At 34.5% G+C, this 19,331-nt stretch overlaps 1 protein-coding gene across 1 annotated transcript in view; it reads right to left on the minus strand.

Moving 5' to 3' along the window:
- The window catches only part of LOC106131982 (zwei Ig domain protein zig-8), a 105,989-nt gene extending 86,871 nt beyond the window's left edge, over window positions 1-19,118 (minus strand). The window contains exon 1 of the mRNA XM_013331262.2: window positions 19,006-19,118. The gene's annotated coding sequence lies outside the window, so the exon portion shown is untranslated. The remainder of the gene's footprint in view (window positions 1-19,005) is intronic.
- Between the last annotated feature and the right edge of the window lie 213 nt (window positions 19,119-19,331).

Genomic DNA, 19,331 nt, shown 5'->3' on the forward strand with positions numbered 1-19,331 from the left:
CTGTATAGGCTTAAACAAAGAAAAGCAATCGAAATAAATGGAAAGCCGATACATGAATACGAGTATTAACTCTATTCACAGTTTTCGAAGTAAAATGTTTATGCCAAGGACGGTACCAAGAAACTTTGCAAAGGGCTCGTAAGACGCAAATCAAAGTGCAGAAGTAAAGCTTTGTGAGTGAGACAAAGAATTTCCATTGAATGGCTGAGGGTTAAAGATTATTATTATTATTTTTTTATAAAAGAACTAAGACATATCCTCGCGTATATTATAACACAATTTTGCAATGGAAGGTACTCTATCCTCTACGCGTCAAATTCAAAATGGCCTTTTGAGTCCTTTTGTGACTGTTAGTTGTATTTAACCGATAAGGGATAAAGACGTCTTGTATGTAAGTAAAATAATGCATTATTTCGAATGAATATCAAAATTTAGAAGTACAAAACTTTTTATACTAGTTGTTATGGTTGATCGAGTGACGTTTTTTACGTCGATATTTCGCATACAAAATTATCACGTTACAAACATACCTACTGTCAAACTATGTATGTTTTAATGCAATAATTTTCGAACCGTTGATCTGATTTTGATAAAAATTGTTTGTAGGATCTGTTAATAAACATCAAAATAGTTTTTTTATATTCACAATTTTGTAAAAAAAAAATTGTGTTCGCGAGATCTAAATTCGCGGCCTTTAAAAGCCTTTTCTCCGCACATTCCAACTCTATGTTACGCGCCAGTGCAGGTGCCTGGGCGTTCCATAGAAGTTTGTGGAAATCCGCTCACGTCTCCCCATAAATTGGGCTAAAGCGGGAACATTTGGAGGGAATTCCACCATTCTCGATGCGTGGCAAATGAAATGTAGTTGGGTGTTGTGAATATTTTGCCCCATAAGTTTATTCATCGCCACTGTTTCTTGTATAGATTGTTTGACACATAAATTACTAAGTTATTCCATGCGGTGTTAAAAGGAAGGTGAAAGAAAGGTGTCGTGTAGTTTCCAGCAGACACAGGACCATTCTATGTCTTTCATATGGACGTCGTAAAAGACGATTAAGGGAAAGGAAAAAAAACCTTAGGATTCTTCTTGCAAGTGGTGGACTAGCAACCTGTCAAAATTTGAAATTCCATCATTTAGCCATACAGATGAGAGTGGCCTTTCAGATTTATCAAGACTTATAACTCTGTCTACCCTAAAGATTTTCCATCAGGAATTTTCCGAGGATTACACGCAGGAACTCTCAAGTACCTATAAGCGATGATAAATTACAGCGAAATATTTTTTGTGACTTTACTGTGTGTTTGTCTGTAGCCTGTTTCGCATGTCAACGAATTAAACAAAAAAAATGACAACTTTTATATCTTTACATTGTTTTTACTTACCAAGTTTTGAATGAATTAATAACATTACATACATATACTGGCTTCGGCCCGTGGCTTTGCTTAAGTACGGTACCTGAACAGTCTTGTAAGACACAATACATTGAAACATATAATAAATGACCTACTTGACCCACATAAAGGTGCGCAAGGTACAAAGCAATCTATATTTATGACCAGCAAGGTTATCCAACATGATGCTTTTTATTTGGCCTCTTAATAAAATATCTCCTCAGGATAGCCTCAAATTTATAGCCCAATAAAGCTGTTACACGTCACATAACCAATTTAATCTGGCTCTTTTGATGGGTAAACGATTCCCAATAAAATAAGATTAATATTTCGTTTACGTCGAGTGTTTTGTGTCGAGTTGAAGCGATCAGTTCCATTGAGAGGTTTTTAATTTACAATAAAAAAGTTAGATTATTTACAAACATACGTAGTATACTTTATAATCACGTCTGTATCCCTTGCGGGGTAGACAGAGCCAACAGTCTCGAAAAGATTGATAGGCCACGTGCGGCTGTGTGACTTAATGATAGAGTTAAGATCCAAAAAGTGACAGGTAGCTAGCCCATCGTCTAAAAGAAGAATCTCAAGTTTATAAGCCTATCCCTTAGTCGTCTTTTACAATATCGATGGAAAAGAGATGGAGTGGTCATATTCTTTTTTGCTATTGGTGCCGGGAATCAAACGGCCCAGTCAGCCAGCAAACAATAAAGGAATGATTTTGGGTTTAATATTAGATATAACTTTTTAAATGAATTTATCATGGTAAGGTGCCATGACATATGAAACCTTATAGTACGAATAAAAAATCCGCAGTACTTAAACCAATAGTAACATTATATTGAGAGATGTTTAATTATACTCAATTTTATCTTTATCAATCAAGTAGAAACTGATTACAACGATGTAACATGAGACTGTAGCTAAGAAGTAGTAAGTATAAAAAACATTACAAACAACATAGATATCTTCTCATCGCAGCCATCTACAACTGAAATAGACCAAACCATTTTCCAAAAGTGAAAATTCTACACGGAATACCTGAACATCTTGAAACACTTGGCACTGAACTCTCAATCCCTGTCCACATTACAGCTGTTCCTCGAACTCGGCCAATCAGAGACGACGTCTCTCGAATGCGATTGGCTACCTTATGCCAGAAACAATTTGCGGTTTACTTAATAAAGCTGGCTGCTTTGTAAGAAGACAATTTCTACGGCGGTGTTTTCAGAGCGGTCGCTGTTATTTGAGATCGCGTGCCGTTTGAATTATGGCGGTAATTAAAGTGCTTGTGTTGTTTTTTAATTTAAAAAGTTTTTAATTTATATGCCGTGTGGTAACCGGCACAAATAGAAAAAAAGAATTGGACTACATGTATTTATTTTTCTCATGGATGTCGTTAAAATTGACTAAGGGATAGGCTTGTAAACTTGGGATTCTTCTATAACGCGAGCGGGCTAGCAAACTGCCACTATTTTTTATGTGTTAATACAAGTCTCGGTAAGATGATTTGTTTTTTGGTCGATCAACTGGTACTGCACTGTACTTTATTTTAGTATATTATACTTATTACACACACTTGCTTTTTGTTTCTGTAAGAATTTCCAGAAAATTTATAGGAAAGTAGTTACAATCATATGATATTTTATAACATCAACATAATACTGAACCATAGGAGTACTCAGACACGCACTTGGCAGTATTTTATGAAAGCAATCCCAAACGCAATTTTATAACGCATATAAAAGTTGATAGGCTTGAAAAATCCAAAGTTTAAATTTTCCAAATAAACGATATATATTTTAAAACGTATTCCATTTTCAGTAAAATTTTACGTTTATTCCGATTCGGATGCTTTGATACTTCTACTGTAATACATTTAATATGTAAAAAAATCTTGTTGTAACTTGCTTTTTCTCGCAGTTTTTTTCACTAAAAGGAGTGATTAATATAAGGATTCGATTATTTTAATCTAGCCCAGAGCTTTCCAAATAGTTATAAGAATCACCAAGCTTTTTCCCGCAAGACTTGCCACGAATACATCGCAAATACCGCGAAAACTGAAGTGTTTACTGTGATGAAAAGTAACCTTTGTTCTTCTCCAGACTATATATTATTTACTTATACGCAAAATTTCAATAAGATTGATCCAGAAGTTTACGCGTGAAGGTTAAAAACAAACTTACTTTCGCATTTTTAATATAAGTTATTTTATTAGGACATTATCGTTGTATGTTGAGCGTCGGTGGTCAAATCACCAACGCGCTTAAAAAGGCACAGGTTTGAATCCCATCTAGGCCATGTACCAATGACTTTTTGACCTGACCTGATCAATATTGAATCGATCATGGAATCAAGGTCACACATCCATTTGTGTAAATGTGCAGATTTCCTCACGATCTTTTCCCCCACCGTAAGAGCTTCGGTTAGTATGCAAACTTACATTAGTTTGCATACTAACCGAAGCTCTTACGAACTAATATTCAACCAATCCAGGATCCCTGTTCAAAGGCATACCCTCGGCTCCTCTCTAGAGTGGTGATGTAGATAGTAGGTGGTCTAGAGTAGTAGAATACTTATATTTTTTTGTACCTATCTCCCTTTTAATTTTTACACAATCACAAAAAAACACGAATCCTGAAATAAAAACACTCTTCCTTCACATTCTAGTAAAAATAGAAATCAAATGTCCGTATCGTAACATACGTCACAGATGACGCGACAAAAAAAAAGGTGACCCCTAACATCCTATTGTAAATCTCTTATCTTTATATAAAACCCACGGATCATAAGCTTCCAAGGGGGTTCATCTTAAACTGGTCGGTGTATAAAGAGATTTATATCTCATTTTTGTATGACTGTCATGACACCGGCTACAATACGGGGATGCGAAAATAAGAAATATATTGATACATTATCTAAGGAAAAAATAAGCTTGGGAACAGATGGATGAACGAAACTTTATTATCTTCACATCTGTCATTTTCTTCATCATATGTGTATAACTTAAATGTGTCTTAATAATGTTCAATCTTCTTGAGACGTGTGCTTGTTTTCAGGCGTCCCTTTTGTTAATTGATTTAAACTGTCGCGTTACATTATACTATTTATAAATACATACAAACATACATAAAATCACGCCTCTTTCCCAGAGGGGTAGGCAGAGACTACCTCTTTCCACTTGCCACGATATCTGCACACGCTTCATCCACATTCATAACTCTCTTCATGCAAGCTCGGCGATTTCGGGTAATCTTGACCTGACCCTTTATAAATACTACAGATATTTAATGCGCACTTAACGTACCTTTATTTTATCTCGGACGTTTCGATGAGACCATGTTACAATTAGAGTCGCTCTCCACGGATCATTGTAACATGTTTGTTCTGATATTTACGGGAAAGAAAAAGAGTGGCTTTACCTATCCTAAGTTTGCTTTGTTTAATTACTTAATCTAACTGGCTGATTGACTAACATAACCATTAGGTTAATTTTCAGATAAAATTACATACAGGAATTGGCTGATTTTTTTATTCCACGCGGGCGTAAAATACAAAAAGAAGTGTTGAAGTCAAAAGAAAGAAATACAGGAAGACGAAGAAAGAGAAAGGATGAACAGCGTAAAGGAAAGTATGAGCAAAAAGGTGTGACCAGTGATGGCAAGTGACAGAAGATTAGAAAAAATATTCATACTATGTCGACCCCACGTAAAGAGTGGAGAAAACAAAGAAATTGAAAAAAGAACAATTTAATAGAAGCGACTACAACGCACAATTTCAGTACTTCATCAAATGAGTTTCATCGCTGTTAAAGTCTGTATAACATCAAATAAAGCAGCAATATTTGCCTGGAACTGCTATATTTGCATAGACAAAGTGGCTTCGCTTTAATGTTCACACAAAGGGCGATGTTAGAGGTCTAGACTACATGTGCATTATATTGAGTGTCTATACTTACAATGTTTACTTATGTACATACATGAAAACCATGCATCGTACGAGGTGGAGCCGTGGACTACATTTTTCCATTTGCCACAATCTCTGCATTCTTCTTCGGCTTCGTACACATTCATTAGTCTTTTAATGCAAGCTTGCCAATTAAAAGTACTTTTGACCTAACCTTTTAGCAACATGTTTGGTCAAGTTTGTCAGTGAATAGTACCAAGGTAAAAGGTGTCAAACTTTTCCGTAGTCACAGAAAAATTTACTGTTAATTAATTTTTTATAAGCAACGATCTACAAAATCTTTGATAAATTATTATTTAAAAACAGCGAGCAAAATCTAGTTAATGTAGGCTTTAAGTCCGAACCTAGAAACATTTTCAAGTCAGATATCTCAACCGCAAGACCATAGACAATCTAGAAATACAATTTCACGTTACAATGTTCTATTATCCCCTTTTATATCTCAACGTGGTGGAATCTGCCACAATGATGAAATTTCATCCCGGTTTCCACAATCCAGTTTTGAGCTAAATAAAGGGGCGCAATCCTTCGTCGGATACAATAAATATGTTTTGAAAAACGGAGTGGACTTTTATTGCGAGTGTATTTTGTATCACACAGCTGCTATTTGTATTTTTTTTTGTTTATGGTTTATTGGTTTGCACACAATTTTACATTGGAATACTCTTTCTCCTAGAATGCCAATAAAACGTGAAAGAATTATAAAAAGTATTATTGCTTTGAATAGTTGTATTGTTCTTAGTAGAATAGTTCAAGTACAATTTCTGCGTCTATGTTGAAGATTAGGGATTTTTCATAAAGCGACCCCAGTCTGATCTCCGCAACCTTAGCACGGGAACTTAACCCATGTTGGATCGTGGTTACATATCCATGTGAAATTTCCTGATGAAGTTTTACTTTTACCGCATCGTAAGTGTCAGCAATCATACTGATTTACTATACTTATAAAGAAGAGTCAATTAGTCTTGGCCGAGGAGCAAATAAACTAGCACCTAAACGTTTTGACTACCGAGGCTTTTTTCTGATATACTTACTTAATAATATTTTGATTGAACGTGCAGTTTTTCTCGCAAAGTTTTATCAAACCGTAAAATAATCAGAGAAATATTTAAAGATAAAGTACAAGCACTTATGGGAATGGCGTTTAAGTAACAAAATCGTCCACAAATAATGTTATTTTTCCCAATGATCATAATCATCCGACTATTTTTCCCGAACGCGTTCTGGGAAATCTCTTTCAAGAAAAAAAGGTTAATGAACCCTGCGTAATCCCACAAAAGAAACAAATATTTACCGTGAAACACTGTCAGTCTGTTTTTTATCGTGCCAAAGGAATTACCCTCGATTCTGGAAGATAAAATGGTATCAGCAGTTTTATTGTTACCTCTGAAAGTAATAAAATGTTTTACGTGCAAAGTTCCTGTGTACGCTTGCTAAATTAAATAACTAGATGAAATTACGTTACTATTGAGGCTTGATTTATTCTGACTTATTTAGTGTAGTTTGCACAATATTACTATAATGACTAGCGAAGAGGAACAAGCTATCGAATCTACGTTTATACAAATGTATTCCACAATTTTTTTTGACTTGCTGTCCCGGCAAATACTTTATATAGTTACATTTAATTTAGTGCAATAAAGTTTTAAATAAATAAATCGAAGCAGCTAGCGTCCTATGGGAGCGAAAAAGGAACATTAAAATTTAACACAAGCAAAGTTGCGGGCAAATGCTAGTAAATAAATATAAAATAACAATTGGTTTTAATTTAGTAATATTACTAAGTTTTTTTAACATTTGCCAACTAAAATATATTTTTTATGCTGTATTTCACAACAAAGAGAAAGATAATTTCTATTTGACCTAAGATACATCCCTGTGGTGCAACAACTTAAATGGAGTAGTACATATCAGATGAACGCCACACTATCCCCGATTCAGCTTAACTCTTACCCGAAAACAAGCTTAAATCCAAACCAGACATGAGTTAGCTTTAGGCTATACTGGATATTCCGGAAATTTCGCTTCAAATGGTAAATCAGACACAAAAATTCTGGATTCAAATTTCAAATTCGCTTGGAACAAAAAGTATTGGTGTTTCGAGTATCCTATAGTTATATTATAAGTGCGAAAATAACACCCGTAAGAGTCTGGAGAAGGGTACCTTTCATCTCGATGGAAACTATATTTCCCGTGGGATTTACGAAAAACCTCAATTCTTTTTTAGATGGCGCTAAATTCTTCGCTTTTTGTAGGTGTCGTTGAATTCGTCGCTTTTTGTAGGAGGTGCTTATTTCCTCCTTTGTAATTAATGGCGTTAAATTCGTCGTTTTTTGTCGATGGCGCTTAATTCACGCGAGCAAATCTACGAGTAAAAGCTTGTTGGTTATATATTGTTTAGTATTGGTTAATTATAGATTTCAAGTTGAGATTAAAATAAATGACCAGTTTGATGTTTTGCATAATTTGTTCTATCAAAAATTTTGGTCAGGAAAGAAGTTTTTAAAATTATTTTTTGGTGTAGGTACACCATCAAATTTATAAGTATTTAAATCCGTACTATACTGCAAAAATACTATTACTACATAAAAAAAAAACTACTTACTGTTACGGTTTCACAGGTGGTAAAACAGTTTTATCGATTTTGTTAAAATTTGTATAGATATAGATAACTATCCGAGGTCAAAAATGTTCTTTTGCCGAAAGTTCGCACCAGAAAAAGAAAGTATACCTACCTGAGTGTTCTAATTTATACCTAGAACATCATTTGAAGGTTTACCCGTTAACATATCAATACGATTCCTATCAAGAAAATTATTATTCCGAGAAGTCTGTCGTAAAAAATAAATGAGATCTGTATTGAATGTACCTATTATATTCAGTTTACGCTTCGCCAAGTCACAGACCATTCAATTTCGTTGTTACCGATTCGTAAAAAGGAAATATTTCTTTTAAGAAAGGGAACATACATATGATCACGTCTCAATTCCATCATGAAGCAAAACAGCTGAACACGGCCTTTCAGTTTTTTTACGACTGCTAGCTCTGTCTACCCCTCAAGGGATGTGACTATGTGTATGTACGTCTTTATTTCTTATGGGTCAGAAAAAAAACAAATCTAAATGACTTAAAAACCACGTTAAAATTAAGCCAATAATGAAATTGAGAATTAAATAGTGACAGCTTGCTAGCATTAAGAAATCCCTTCCCTTGGTTGATTTTTACAATATGTATGGGAAGTGTTGGCATCAGCTATTCAAGAAAAATCTCTTAGTAACGGTTTCTTTGCGCTTGCAACATATCTTTATCTTAAATTTCAATTCCATGATTAAACTGAACGGCTAAACGTGGCCTTTGAGTCTTGTGACTAATGGCTCTGTTTACCTCGTAAGGGATAAAGATGTGATATGTGTAGTATGAAATATTTTATAGGAGTCATTATCCTTCTGGCGTTAGTCCAGGCTACGCTCTGAAAACTTACGACTTTTTATTACATAAAATACCATTTTTATAGAACGCTCTGCAAGCTATAAAAAGTCTACCAATCAATTCAATTTAATTTATAAATATTTTAGTCAGTTTTTTATTTATTTTAATATATAAATGAATAAAAAACAAAATTTCGAGATCAAAGTTCAAAGAAAGTATCATAGGGAAGGTTTAGGTTTAAATTTATAAAAAAAAAACTCAATTATAATATTGTAATAGCTTAACTTTATAATTTTTTTAGGTGTTTTGATTACACAGTTAGTATTACATAAATAAAACTGAAATTATGCTAACATATAATAAAACAAGATCACGACTAAGTCTAGCTGGCTTATTGATGGAATTGAGATTAAGAAAAAAAAAAATATGTAGCCCATTGCTTAAAAGAAGAGTTCCAAGTATTTTACAATAAATAATTCATTAAATTTAATAAATTATTTATTCAATAAACTTGGACAGAGAAAGAATAGGTTAATAAACTTTATTGACCCTTTCTCTCGACTGACTTTTGTTTTTTGGCTGGGTTGAGAAATTAATATAACTTCAAAAACGCCCACTTGAAAGCTGTATTATATAGTAGCTGTGCCTGCGACTTCGTCCGCGTCGAATAGTTATTTTGGGCGTCATTGATGCCGTCAAGGATGAATAATTTACCCTGTTCTTTTCACATTTTCCATTATTTCTTCGCTCCTAATAGTTGCAGCGTGCTATTATATAGCCTAAAATCTTCTTCGATAAATGGTCTATTCAACACAAAAATAATTTTTCAATTCAAACTAGTAGTTCCTGAGATTAGCGCGTTCAAACAAACAAACAAACTCAGCAGCTTTATAATATCAGTATAGATTTGTTTACGTAGGCGTACTCTAGGCTATAACATTCTTAGGCTGGTTTCAGACTCACGCGCTTGATCAGCGACGGCCACACGTGCGCGTTTCGATTCACACTAGTTTAATTATCCTTGTTCAATAGTAATGTAGCTTAAACGCGCCAATCATGAGACACGCGCCGTTGGCCAGCACTGACAAAGCGCCTGTACAGTCAACAGCATATTAAGTAATCCGAATTCAATGGAAACTGGCCCCTTCTACTACACGATAGAGCCCCGTGCCCTGTCGTGGCTTCGAAAGAGGTAATGCGAGAAATCCTATAAGCCAGGATAGTAGGTATGTATGATTGTTTATTTTCAAAACAAGAAAAGTCCGGAATTCTTCGGGATAACAGATAAGGGCGACCATTCCTTAGAATAATGAGTAATAGAAGAATAAAGGTACATTAAGAGATTTTGTATGGAGTGAAAAGAGCAAACGCGAGACCAGCGCACTTCACCCATGATTGGCAACCGAAACGTTGGTATATCCATGAAAGTTGGTCTTGTGCAAGTTAACTTGACACGCGGTTGACTGTACTCTGCAATAATTCGCGACACTCGTTTCATAGCGTATCAGTCAAGCTCGCGTTTGGCTCGACAGCGCGTCTTGCCGGCTATATCTGAAACCAGCCTTACTTTATATACGTCAGCACGTTCCATACTACGCAACTTGGAAACCCTTTGCTCATGTTACGCAATGACATTACGTGAAGTTTCACTGACATATGAGTACGTACATAAACGTAAGTTTATTTAGTGAAATGATTTGTAATGGTGTTGTAAAATTCTGCAAAGAACAATCGTGGGCTAGCATGGCTAGTATTAATAGCCTTTTTTTTCAACGTCATAGCCTATTCCAGGCTTTTTGTTAAACTATACTTCCAAATTACCTTAATTGTAATAAATTAGCTCTAGTGTGCGTTAAATTAAAATTCCCCTAATTCCCGTTAACAAGGAATCAGCAATTTCGACGGGAACGGGTAATTAGGAATAACGGGAACAATTTCAAGGTCTAAATTATTTTTGTAGCTAGTTTAATCAAAATCAGTTCCGTAGTGATGGTGATATAAATCAACCAAATTCCCTCGTGTAAATGGCACTCAAATCACGCAGGATCTAAGGGTAGCAACTTATAAATTCTTTTATTTATTTATGTTAAATCCATAGTCAAAATGTTACACAATACTACCCACGTAAAAAAGGCTGAATAAGTCTGGAAGCGGCTTACGTATGTCTCGCGTCAATAGCAACAAAAATAAAGTATTTCATATCTGTACTAACTCCACTTTGCTAGAATAAACATAATCTTCGCACAAGTTAATCTTGTGAATACGTTATTTCTGCTTATATTTGTATGCGTGTAAATAGATAAGGGAATATTTATATTTATATATACGTAATTTTTTTCTCCCAATTACATAGATTATTTTACTTTTAGATAAGTCGTCAGAGTGGATTTATATTTTGAATTTCAGCTGAACATTTGCTGTCCAAATACTGTCAACTGTGTGGTTGCTAAGTCTGCGAGTTCCTGATTATCATATCCCAACAGGCTTCCATTCGACTTGACAGCGCCTGTCCTTAGCAAGAATATGGACAGACAGCGTACAAGGCTTACTAAATGCAATCAAATATAGAGATAACTAATGTTTGCTGGTGATTTTACCCGCGTACATAATCGTCTAAGCCCACAGGATATGGCACTCACTTTTCTCCGGAATATTTTGTTCAGTCATCCAGCATATGAGAAATTTCAATCATGATTACGTATGAATACGTAATTACGTAAGTATGATTTAAAAAAAATCATTAATGAAAATTAATCTCTTACTGAAAATATATCCTTTTTAATATCAAAACATTTTAAAAAGAAAACAGGCGTCTTTTCATTTCCCTTTGAACCCAAAAATAGAACACACTTTTCCTATATCGTAAATCGAAAGGCATCAGAAGCGAACTTAGCTTCATTCCAAATAATAAGGCCAAATTGGATGGCGTCTAGAGATTCCGATAAGTAACCCTGGAAAACTTGGAATTTTCGACAAACTCACGGGATAAATTTGGACACGAAAAATGAGTTCGTTATCTATCGTAACTCAGGATAGCTTTCCTATAAACCGGTGAAATTCACCTTCAGATAGTGGCGCAAATACCTCTCGATATAACTGGTTTTGTTATGTGATTTTTGCTAAAACTTTTAAACATTTTATTTGGACACTATTTCGTATAAGGTTATGTAAGTTACATTAGTTTTATTACTAACCGATGTTCTTACATCACAGGCAAACTCTGACTTATTTTACCCGAGAAGTAACTAGGATAAAAACCTGTCTCCAGTTATTGTATCATGCTTTTGTAACATAGCACGCCCGATGCCATATTTATCGCGCGAATAACTATCGCTGTTTCGCTTTTTATTATGACGTGAAACGGGACAGCCATAGTTAATCGTGCGATAAAAATGGCGCCGCGCGTGCCATGCTACCACGGCATGATAAAATAAGGGTTAGATTTCCTTGCAAAATGTCCTGAATAATCTAGGAATGTGACAGGCAAACACATTCTTTTCCAAAGAAGTAACTGACACTAAAACCAAAAGTATAACGATTTATATTATAAAAAATAGTACCTACCTAATTTCTGCATTCTTTTTACCTCTATGAATGTTATTTTTAACCTTGAAGATAAGTATGCAGAGATGAACCTCTCCGAGCAAAAGGCGTGATTTTATGTATGTGCAAAGCCGAAACAGATCAATAGTCTACTGTAATCCGTAAAAGTAAGCACAAGTATTACATAAATCCCTAGATATATTACACGAGCTACATCTAGAACGAGTCATACAAGCTCCGAAGCCGAAATGTGGAGTAATGCCAAGTAGTTTAAGATAATTATAGTCGAAATTAATGTTAACTCATAACTACTGCTATAAATGGCATTCCAGTTATGGCCTGTGAATTTGGAGTAGTGCGACCAAATTTTAAATATAAATACATATATTCACGTCTATTTCTCCTTCGGGGTGGACAGAGCCAAGTCTTGAAAATACTGAAAGCCTACGTTCATCTGCATGGCTTAGTTATGGCATTGAGATTCAAATAGTGACACGTTGCTAGCCCATCGCCTTAAATATAATCTCATGTTTATTAGCCTTTCCCTTAGTCGGCTTTTACGACACCCGGATACGGAATCCAGATCCAGTGTTCAACTATGACCGAGATCTTGTATTTGTTATATAAATTATTACACGAAGAAACTCCCATCTGCTGTAATGGGTTATGGTACTTGAGCTTATATTCCGCCCTAATTACATGACCGGTTACCTAAATGTGCAGGTTTAATTACAATGTTCAAAAGCTGAAGGTAACAAAACAATCCAATTAAAATCTTCTGTAATAGAATTAAACTTTATACTTATATACATTTTCTTTTAAGATGATCTTCCTCCTCTGGGCGAAAGGAGGTAATCCATACTTGCTATTAATTAAGAGATAAGATTTGTATTATGTATGTTTGTAACGAATAAACTCATAAACTAATGGACAGATTTTCATGAAATTTGGCACAGATATAGAATAGACTTTCCGGAGTGACATAAGCTATTCCCTGGGAGCGAAGCCTCGCGCAAAAGTCAGTTTCATATATGTATAAAATCTCTTTTAATTTTATGACACAAGTTGGAATATCGATACAATTTATGCGGCACGATTACGGATGGGCACAAAAAATCACGGTTGGATGCAGATGTCAAGTGCAGAGAAAGAAAAAAAACTGGCCAAGTGCGAGTCCGATTTATGCATAAAGGGTTTCGCATGTACTATTAAAGTAATATTTTTCAATTTTGAAACAAATGAAACACGAAAGATTCTTAAATATTAAATTTGAATATCTAACTTTTAAAATGTCTCTTAAACCACTTTAGTTTTTTTTAATCAATTTGAAATGTAGTCTTAACTGAATTATGTTTTTGACTATAATTATTGCACAGTTTATTAATTTTAATTTTCGTTTAATAATTTATTGAATTATATGAACCCAATATATTTTAGCATACTTTTAATGCTACAGAAGAAGGACAGACTTTCTGATTAATTAGAAACATAAATTTCACAAAAAAAAATTTGCATAGACAGGAAACTGTTTAAGCAACCTCTGTTATTATTAACAAATATTTATAAATATAATATGTAAGAATGTTCTATATTAAAAGAAAAAATAGACTTTTAAAATAACATTTAAAGTTTTCTCAGTTCTAAATAAGGATTCTCCACTAGGAAATTTTATTTTTAAAAATTTAATAGGGATTCATTCGATTTATCTTTTTTCAAAATTCCAACCGGAATGAAATTACTATGATATACCAACATAACGAAACTTAAAGTATACCGATATTGTTTCCATTTGGCTACGGAGCCCTAAAAATTACGACCCCTCCTTCTGGTTCGTTTCGTACTCTGTGCCCAGCCGTTATTAAGATCTCTACTTTCCACCAACTTCATTTTCCATTTCACTACAAACGGAAAACGCTTCGAAATATTGGATTCTCGATATCGGGTAATTGCGATTATTTGTTTTGCGTACCTATAATACTTTGATTCTGCTAGTCCATAACTGTTTTCATTTATTTTATATACGTGTAGTTTCTGGAACTTAAGACTAGTCCAATCTATATCTTTGGAGAAGGATGAATGGATGTCGTAAAAGGAAACTAAGCACTGACTCATTAACTCTTAGTCAATGCACATATCAACCGGATTATAAATTTTAAAATTTGGCATAAAAATAAAATAAAAAAAAACCTCATGTGTTTTTTTTTTAATTTTATTTGCGTAAGCAATGGATTTTTAATCACAGTTACTGAATTATTGCTAATCTCTGGTCCTTTTTGTAATTTGATAATAACGCCATTCTTTCTTCATAATTGCTACGTGTTTCAAGTATGCACTGTGAGAGGATTTACCAAAATTAATAGGATTTAGCTAGTGGAGCTGCAGTCGTTTGTTCGTTCGAAAAAGAGATGGATGGATGGCGTAAAGAATAGTTGAGAAGAAAGGGAGTAACCAGTGAGATGGCAATGGTCAGAAGTAATTGAAAAAAACTAACATACTGTGCCGACCCCACGTAGAAAGTGGGAAAAGGTAATGACGAAAAAGAAGCTGCGTTCTCTATCAATACTTATACCTAGAGCTTTGGTCAATTTCCAAACACGTCATCACCTATCGAAACGAGTAACATTGCTTTTTGAACTGCCAATCAACACAATGCCCGGCTTGTTCCGAAAAATTCCGCCATTTTCCAATTTAAGCCTCCCTTTTAATTTTTAATTTAAGGGTCTGGATGTAGCTTGTGACGCCAATCGCTTTCGGGCAGGCTATTTATTGATGTGAATTGATGACTTAACTGCATGGGTTTATTTGTTTTTTTTTTCTATTCTAGTTCTATTTTAGTAAGAAAATGCAGATTTCCATCAAAATCACTTCAGAGGCTTAACTGTGAGTGAAGAGGTATAAAAAATCTTACTTAAGCATTTATAATACTTATTAGTTGAGATATTTCCTTTGTAAATAACGTAGTGTGTACCACTAGCTGATTCTTCTTATTCTAATGTTATAGGAGAGAAGGCTAATAAACTTGGGATTCTTCTTTAAGACAATGAGCTCACAAACTGTCACTATTGAACTGAACGTGGCCCTCCAATATTTTGGAGATTGTTGACTTTGTCTACCCTGTAATGTATTTTTGACATTTTACGTCAAGATCAGATTTATATGTGCAATATTTATGTACTACCAAAATTCCACTGAAACCTAGCCATTAATTTCCTCAAATCTTTCACCGGAAATCGAACTCGTATACCTAGACATAAGTGTAGGTGCACTCATCAACAGTTTATTCAACTAACCTGAGCTTGAAATTGAATGTTATCATGTTATAGTTTTAAAATAATGAATATAATAGATAGATAGATAGATAGATAGATAAAAGCTTTATTCACCATCACAATACATTAGTTGGACACATACATAATTAACAGTAATAAACAATGTGAATGTGCAATGTGCATGAATGTACCACAAACAATGATGGACAGTGAAAAGGTCCTGACTCAGCATAATGTCGCAGGTGTAGGCACCGCGACGCTGATGATTCTGCCAGAACCTTAGATGAGCTCAGCGAAGCCACACGAAGAGGAGATAAATGTACTAGTTATAGGGCGAGTGTCCAGTAAAGTTTGTTAATGGCTCAGCAAAAAAGAAATAAATAAGTGCGAATGTAATAAATATTTTCATTTACTGTTGCTTATTACTTAAGTGTTAAAAAAACGCATGCACGTCACTTTAACAATCAAATGGTTCAATAATTAATGACTGTAGCCACACTAGGAAAACATGCGAGTAATGTTTGTGTATATATTTGTATATTTAACTTTGTGATTGGGTCAAACGTTTGCCATTCCAATTGCATTTGACAGAATAAATTCCTTAAATTTAAGTTTAAATGAAAAGAGTGATTTTAAATTTCGAATAGGAGGGGGGATATTATTCCATATTTTAGTGGCATTATACCTAAAACTACAACAGAACGCAGCTGTTCTGTGTCGAGGCACGACGAGAGGAGGGACACATGTTCTCAACCCCTCCGATCCTCTCGGATATCTCAATTTTATTTTGTCATACAAATACATAGGCGACTTCTTGTTGATCACACCAAACATAAGGGTTGCCATGTACAGTTTCTGTCGATCTCGCATTTTTAAGAGATTTGAGGAGTAAATGAACGGACTAACACTTGTGCGAGGTGGAATTTTAAAGCAATATCGTGCACAGGCATTTTGTACCCGCTGTATAAGTTTCTGCGATTTAGCTAAGAGACAAGGTCCGTATACAGTAATGCAATAATTAAGCTTAGATAAAACCAGTGCCTCACACAGAGAGATACGTAAATCTACGCATATGAAATCTCTAATACGGTATAAGACTTTCAGTCTATAAAAACAACTCTTCACCACCCCCGCCACATAATCCTCAAACCTAAGTCTGCCGTCCATCAGTACTCCCAAATTTCTAGCCTCTTCTACCATATCAACACTGGTGTCCCTGATTTTAACGCATAATCTTCTCGATTTAGTTTTAGCTATTTGACTTTTAGATCCAAAAATCATAAATTTTGTTTTGGTTGGATTTAGAACTAAGCAATTCCTTCCAGACCAAGCAGCGATTCTGTCAAGATCCGCATTAAGATCGGCAATGGCACTATCAAAGTCTTTGTCTCCAAAAGATACGTAAATCTGCAAATCGTCAGCATACAATTGGTATTTGCAAATTTTAATAACGTCAATTATATCCGCAGTATATATAATAAACAGCGGCCCCAAAATAGAGCCCTGTGATACACCTCTGCTAACAGGACCATTCTTCGATTTAAGTACCTCACCATTGGAGGCTCGTATTTGGATCCGCTGCGACCGGCCACTGAGGTAAGAGTTGAACCATTTTATTGTTGATGGATGGAACCCATAGTAAGACATCTTCGAAAGAAGAAGGGGAATATTTATGCAATCAAAGGCACGCGAGTAGTCCAACAGAACGAGAAGAGAGGCCTCGCCCCTATCCTGACTGTAAAGACTGTAAAGACTGTAAAGAATAATCAACTCTTAATTAAAATTAACTAATCAGTTTACACAGATAACAATTTTTCTTCTTTAAAATGAGAATAAATAGATGGAGTGATTATTTTCAACTTTGCCAAAAACCATAAGGAGGAGATTGTTAGAAAAAGAGTGGTTTGGAACACTTTGATCTTACTTGAACAATATTGAAGTAATTGTTAAATTTATACAGTCAGTTGAACATGACCTTCCAGACTTTTCGAGACTGTTTGCTCTGTATTTCCCCGTAAGGGACAAAGACGTGATTTTATGTACCTATTTCCGTTCAACTTTATTGAAATCCTGAGGGAAATTTGTGATATCATCTCCTCCTTAACTTTTCAAAATAGAGCTTTATGCTTAATTATAGCTTTAGATAAGTTTCAGCTGTACATACTACCTAAGACAGTCACTCAGGCGTCTGCCTACGGCCTTTCAGTGACTCAGTAACGTAAATAAGTTACTTAATTGATATCTAAGTATCTGTTCGGAATACGATATAATCTCTTTTAAAAAGTAATCACGCAAAAACAAAAGCTCCTAAAACAACTTAAAGCCAGTCTAAGATATAATCTAGACACAAATGAGAACAATGTTCCAGGTTGTATTAGATTGTTTCAAAAGAAAAGAATTTTAATCAACATCCACGTGTATTCTTGGAACGCTCAAACTTAATTTTATTTTGTTATTGAAGAAAAACATTGGCTTTTAGATATTTAGTATTCTTTTTTCATCATAATGCTAGCTATTTTTAATAAATAATACAGGTATTTAACGCACACGGAACGTACTTTTATTTTATCTCGGACATTTCGAATCATTTTATGATGATCCGTGGTCACCGAGTGACTGACCTTACATTCGCGTTCAATACCCGTATTATTTATAAATAGTATAATGTAACGCATAAGCTGAAAATCAGTTAAAATAAAAAAAAAATTGCCCGCGTTTAATGAAAAATCTCAGAATACCTATGTAATAAAAAAATCATGACTTCTATTTGATAACTCAAACATGAGAACATAACATATAATCACGTCTATATCCCCTGCATGGTAGGCAGAGCCATCAGTCATCGAAAGACTAAGAGGCCACGCTGTAATGCTCGATTGTGACAGGTGGCTAGTCCATCGCCTAAAACAGAAAACCCAAGTTTCTTTGCTTATTCCAATGGTAGACTGTTAGATAATGCTAAATGCTAAATTGTAAATGTTACAATCAAGAAAAAATAAATAAAGATAGGTATCTAATAATTTATTGTGCCATGTCACTGAAAATATCTCTTGATATCAATGTGAAATCACTAATATACGTTTGGCAATTATTTCTAAAAAGGAAAAATAGATTATTTAATTGAAATTTGCAATGTTGCTTAAAAATAACTTTGAAATGATCGCCGCATATTTTTTTCATTATTTATTTCAAACTGAGTATTAATAATTATGTTAATATTTTCAGCTTTTAAGATGCCTGGTGTTCAGCAAGGTTAGTAAGTCTGTTAGGTCATAATAATTATGTCTTTCGCTTTATTTTATTTTTAAAACGGTCGGCATTTTTATTTCTTATTTCAACTGTCAAGTTCTATCCTCCAAAAACTTTATTTGAGTGATTAATTCATTAAAATATGGATATTCCATCTTACCTGTAAAAACAGTCCTTTTCATACATTAACTTGTATTCTTTTCAAACTCCTTTAAACTTCACTTTTACAGAATGAAACTGTAAAAACACACACACTTCACTGAAACCTGTAATGTCTAAGTTTTGCAAATCCAAGGTGTCACAGATTAAACTTAACTGCAAATGTCTTATAATGGCAACACTTACATTTCAACACGCGGGCTTACATGCCGACGAGGGAATTTCCGCGTAGCATCACACGTCTAGCACCCACGGGACTCCGTGGCAAACTAACGTACGCAGCATCGCCAGGGTTGATGACGCGCCAGTGTGAGTGCGCCAACCCTA

This window comes from Amyelois transitella, chromosome 26 (genome assembly GCF_032362555.1).
Source record: "Amyelois transitella isolate CPQ chromosome 26, ilAmyTran1.1, whole genome shotgun sequence".
NCBI lineage: Eukaryota > Metazoa > Arthropoda > Insecta > Lepidoptera > Pyralidae > Amyelois > Amyelois transitella.